The 5,840-nt window shown below is 30.9% G+C and overlaps 1 pseudogene; it reads right to left on the bottom strand.

The window, feature by feature from the left end:
• Window positions 1–4,754: 4,754 nt before the first annotated feature.
• LOC150036571 (uncharacterized) lies at window positions 4,755–5,603 on the bottom strand (annotated as a pseudogene).
• Window positions 5,604–5,840: the final 237 nt, after the last annotated feature.

Below are 5,840 nucleotides of genomic sequence, written 5' to 3'. Positions count from 1 at the left end.
CAATGAAACACATTTATTTCTTCAAAAATAATTTTGATGATATGAAATTTGCATTTAAAAGTGTAAAATTGAAAACTAAATTAATTTTGAGTAATTAAAAGTGTGTTTTCAAGTGATTTTAAAAATGAAAAAAAAAATTAATTTTAACAATTTTAAAATCCTCTCAAACATACACTAAAAAATAAAATGGATTGTGTGTTGGACTTTTAAATGTTTTAGGCTTAAATTTGAAAAAGAAATGACCCAATGTATCCCCTTCACGTACCTAGAAGTAGATATACGGATACACGTATCTGGAAGTCGATAAGAGTATCATTATTCGAGTCTATCATTATTAGATTTTATTATATTTAGAATTCTTTAAAAATATTGTTATACACTTAATTATTGATCCTAAAAGTGCTACATTTAACGCTTAAATGCAAAAGTGAAAAAGACATCTTCCGTTTGGTTGAATGTGAATTGTTGGGTTGGAATGGATTTTCAAATGGTCCTTTATAGATTGGCCCAAAATAGCCCAAAACTAAAATGGGCCTGTATATCGGCCCATCATTTAGCGCTCAGGAAAAGATGTTGTGCACTATATATTGGAGAATTTGAAAATGAAATGTAAATACCGAATACTTTTTAAAAAGATTAGTGACACAAATGGGGGAAAAAACAACAAAACCTAGAAGAGGTTTTATATGGGGTTAGAGGAACTTCTGAAAAATAATAATTTTAAACAAAATTATTTTCTTATGATCTTTAGAAAAAAAAACAATATTTTAAAATGTTTCGGTGTAGCTTTTGAATTATTTTAGAGGACGAAGTGCTTTATATATATATATAAACCTTAAACCCCAAACCTTATATGTATATATGTATGTATAAAAACACTTTACAAATTTTATATTAATTTTAAAGTCATTTTGGATGATCTATCTCTAAAAAAAAAAAAACTTTTAAATTAATCCAAAATTTTTAGTTATTTTTTTCTTTATTAAGTTGGTTTTTTTTAAATACTTTCAATCATTTAAAAATATTATTGAACTATATTAAACACACTTTAAATTATTAATATTTTTCCTAAACGCTTGTAGTGAACGTGATTTTGTTTTAAAAAAACATTAATTTCACAAGTTTTTCGAAACACTCTATTACTCGTTCATCAAGAGACTCTACCTTAATATGTAATATAACTTCCACTTCCTAAATTTTTTATAGTGTTTATATCAATTTCCATTCTTTATTTTAAAAGGAAAAATATATATTTTTTTAAACAATTCTAAAATTTCAGAGTATTTTTAGACCAAATTATTATTGAAAATGCGACCAAAGTTCGAATCATGAATAAGTGATGTGGAGATAGTTTATGTCCAAAGTAGACAATATCATACCAAAGATCGTTGTGTTTATTAGAAAGTAAAAATAAAAACTTTTCAAAATTTAGTAGACGTAATTGACATAACCCTTGAAATTTCGGTGTTTTTTTTATGTAATTTGAATAAGTATTTGTATAAACATTTAAAAAAAAAAAAAGATTTTGAGGAGTGGATTGGACAAAGTTGCAGCCTTATTCAGATGAGAAGTAATTGAACAAATATGGCCATTGGATAATACAAGAAGCTTCATCCCCTCTATTATATTTTGTGTCAGTATATTTTTTCCTAGATATATTATTGAAATTTAATTATTATCACTAATCTCTAGAATATGGAATGAGTAAATTTTGTTAGCATGTATATAAAGGAAATAAAAATCCACATTGCTACTAAATCTTTTACAATACAATAATAATAATAGAGTTAATATTATAAAAAGCCATTTTCAAATGCTAATTTCTTTTTTCATTTGGAGTTCTTTCTATCTCTCATTTATTTTTGCTAAAAAGTTTTCTTTTTTCAATGGTAAAGTTTTTAAGTCCACAAATGGAAAAAAATATCTTGTGTATCTTTCTTCTTAATGAAACTTGTAGCGAGTAAAATACAGATGTAATCCTAACTAATACACCAATAAAATCTGCAATTAAATCATAACCAAATTTGACTGCCTAAAAATATATAACAAACTTAAATTACATATAATCGGACCTAATACTCCCCCTCAAGATGCAGCAAGAGCCCAACTTGTAGTTTGTTTCTTAGTTCGCTAAGAAACCAATGAATCACCCAAAAAGATACAAAACCCCGATACGGATCTTCAAGAATCTGGACAAGAACCCCAATCAACATTAACGAAGGCCTTCAATGTAAAATAAGAACTACAAGAAAACATTAAACCTTGCCCTGGAGAAGACTTCAAATAACGTACGAGATGATAGATACGCAGCATAAATTGACTGAGTTTGTGCATAGCAAAAGTAATGTATGGACAAAAGATTGTCAAATATAACAATCACCCTATGGGATGTCGATATAGAAAAGGATCTGGTCACACGTCACCTTCAAAAGACTTCAACTTATAATTTGGATCCATAGGAGAAGAAGTATATTTAGAGCCTAGAAAACCAGTATCTTCCAACAATTATAAGACTCAAAAGCTTAACAGTGACAAGTTTAACAATGGAAAAATAAGTTTCAAAGAAATCCAAACATTCCTATTGAGTGTAACCCTTGCCAACCAAACAAGCTTTATAACGTTCAATTGTCAGACTTGAATTTAATTCTATAGACCCATTTACAACCAACGGAATGCTTACTATGAGGTAGAGAAGTAATAGACCAAGTTTTATTTTCTTCCATGGCGTCTAATTCAGTGTGCATAGCTTCTCGCCAATGTTCTCATTTAACAGTTTGATGATAAAATTGAGGTTCAAAATGAGATGACACTTGCATGAAGAATTGACCATGTGGATGAGAGAAAGAGGAATAAGAGATAAAGTTATGCAAGGGATGAGTAGTGGTAAGAAAATTAAGCATGGAAGAGTTTTGACTATGTATAAGATTATAGTGGTATTGTTGAAGATAAGAATGAGCTTTGGTCTATCTTGTTGACCTTCTGAAAGGAACTTGGGAAGTGGATGAATATGTAGGAAGAGAAGCATCCACCATTGGTTTAACAAATGTTTGAGGCTCAGATAGCATTTCAACCAAATGTTAATGCCAGAACTCGGACCTGTATCTTCAACAGTAGGTGGAGATGATAGATCAGCAGACATAGAAAGTTAAGAATCACCATTAAAGTCAACATAAGCATCGTGTAAGAGTCTAAGTAGGGCTACGGAAGGAAAATGATCGATGTGCTCAGGTGAAGAAGTAATTGAGTAAAAAGGAAATGTGTCCTCATGAAAAACATGTCTGGAACTAAAAAAAAGACTTTGACATAATGTCATATAATCGATATCTCTTAACACCTGGTAGATAACTAAGAAAAATACACGCACATGCACATGGCTGAAATTTTGATCTGCGAGCAATCAGAGTAGATGCATAACATAAACAACCAAACACACGAAGGCTGTTATAATCCACTAAAGAGTGAAAAGTAGTTCAAATGGAGAGAGATCTTTCAATACTTTAGTGGGAGTTCGATTGATAAGAAATGTCGCTGTAAGTAGACATTCTCCCCAAAAGGATATAGGAACTCTTGACTTGAAATATAATGCTCTTGCAACATTAAGCAGATATTAATGCTTTCTTTTGACAACAAAATTTTGTTCGGGAGTTTCAACACATGAAAATGGATGCAAAACACCCTTGCTACCAAAAAATTATGTGAATTTCAAGTCAGGTACATTATCTGTACCGAAAACACTTAATTTTTGCTAAATATTGAGTCTCAACCAAAGCAAAAAGTTTTGGCACAATTGTAAGAACCTTTGACTTATGTTTCATGAGAAAAGTCCAAGTGAAATGAGTACAGTCATCAACCAATGTGAGAAAAAAACAATGTCTAATATGTGTAGGGTTTGGATATGGGCCCATACATCACAATGAATAAGATCAGAAGATAATACAGACAAATAATTATTAGAAACAAAAGAGTGTTTCTGTTGTTTAACTAAGGGGCATACATAACATGGATCTTTACTAAAATCATGACTGATAATATTTAATTGATTATTCAATTTATTCAAAACTTTAAAAGATAGATCTTCCAATCGATAATTGTCATATCTTAGGAGACACATTATTCACAACTAAGTTGCAATGAACTGCAGTAGGGAGAACAACACTTGTGGTCTTTACATAAAGATCACCAATCCTTTTACCCTTGTCAATCGTCTTCAAACTCAACAGATCCTGAAAAGTGCTTGAATTGGTAGAAAAATTCATAGAAATTAGTGAGGTTTTGGTTAAAGAACCCACTGACAACAAATTGAATTTGAACTAAGGCACATATAGAACATTCTTCAACAAAATATTTTAAGTGAACCAAACATCACCAATGAAGGAAACATGAACCCTCTCTTTATTTGGCAAAGTAACAAAGTGATCTGAAGTTGGTGTCATAGAGGAGAACAAATGCTTGTTATAACAAATATGACTACTTGCACCTAAATCCACTATCCAAACCAATGGATTGATAATAGGATCAACAATAGCCAAAAAATATGTATCTAAAGTTGAAGCTAAGTTCTGTGGTGAGTTGGTAGTATTTTCCTTTGTAGTAGATAAATGCCCACTTAGAAGAGAAACTAGATTCTGATATTGATCAGTGCTAAGAGATCACATAAAATTATTAAGAGAGTTATTCTCAACACCCGAAGAAGCAAACCTCACAACAGCCTTGTCAGAGCTTTGTGAAATTGTTGAACCCTGGGTATTTAAACATTATTTTGGCTTGTAACCGGGAGGATAGCCATGGAGCTTATAACACTTATCGATGGTTTAACCAAGGATTCCACAGTTTGTACATGTTGGTCTATCTTTCCTCTATCTAGATGAGTTTGAATTCGTTGCGTGACCAACAAAAAATGCCATGGAATCAGTTTGGTTGCTGGTCAAATTGATCCCACGTTGATGTTCTTCTTGCATTACTAAAGAGAAAACTTTGTTGATAGAAGGAATGGAGTCCATAACTCAAATTTGAGCACACAATTGTGCAAACGATTTACTTAATCCCATAATAAAATGACATAATATACTCAGTTTGTTGGAATTTAGAGAGAGATTTAACCCCACCGCAAATAGAACACAAACAACGTGGTCGATAATTGGACAACTCCTCCCAAAATGTCTTTAATTTTATGAAATACGAACGCTTTGAGTTAAATTAGATAATTCCTTGTGCATTTGGAAGATTTGTGGACCATTTTTATCAAAAAAGCGTTCTTTCAAATCTTTCTAAATGAGAAAAGCAGAATCACAACAGATTATGCTGGAAAAAATTTCTTTGAAAACTGAATTTAAAATTCAAGAAATTACCATATTGTTGTTTCAAATCTACAAGTTTATCATCGAATCTGAATCGCCAGGACATGTAATTGAGCCATCAATGAACCCAATCTTGTTTTTCAAAGACAATGAAATTAGCATGGCACAACTCCAAGAGGAATAATTTTCACCAACTAAAATCGGGGAAACAAGTACAAGCCCTGACTTGTCTGCATGATGTAGAAAATATGGGCTGACTTCACCAATTGAAAAGGCACTTGCGCCAAAAGGTATTTTAGGAACCATTACCAAGAATAGGAGAAAAGAAAGGAAATTGGAATGGAAGTAAAATAAAAATAAAATAAAAAGTGGAAGAGAGAAATCAATTAGTGCTATGATATCATTTTAAGTCCACAAATGGAGAAATAATATTTTATATATCTTTCTTCTTAATACATTAATACAGAGGCTTGCAGCTTTATATAGAGTACAATATAGATAACAAAATTAAGTTACACATAATATTATTCTTTAAAAAAACAA

Source organism: Benincasa hispida, chromosome 4, assembly GCF_027475165.1.
Source record: "Benincasa hispida cultivar pf3 chromosome 4, pf3_genome.v1.1, whole genome shotgun sequence".
In the NCBI taxonomy this organism is placed as follows: Eukaryota; Viridiplantae; Streptophyta; class Magnoliopsida; order Cucurbitales; family Cucurbitaceae; genus Benincasa; species Benincasa hispida.
Note: the sequence above shows the minus strand (reverse complement) of the source record. Positions and strands in the feature narration are given on the sequence as shown.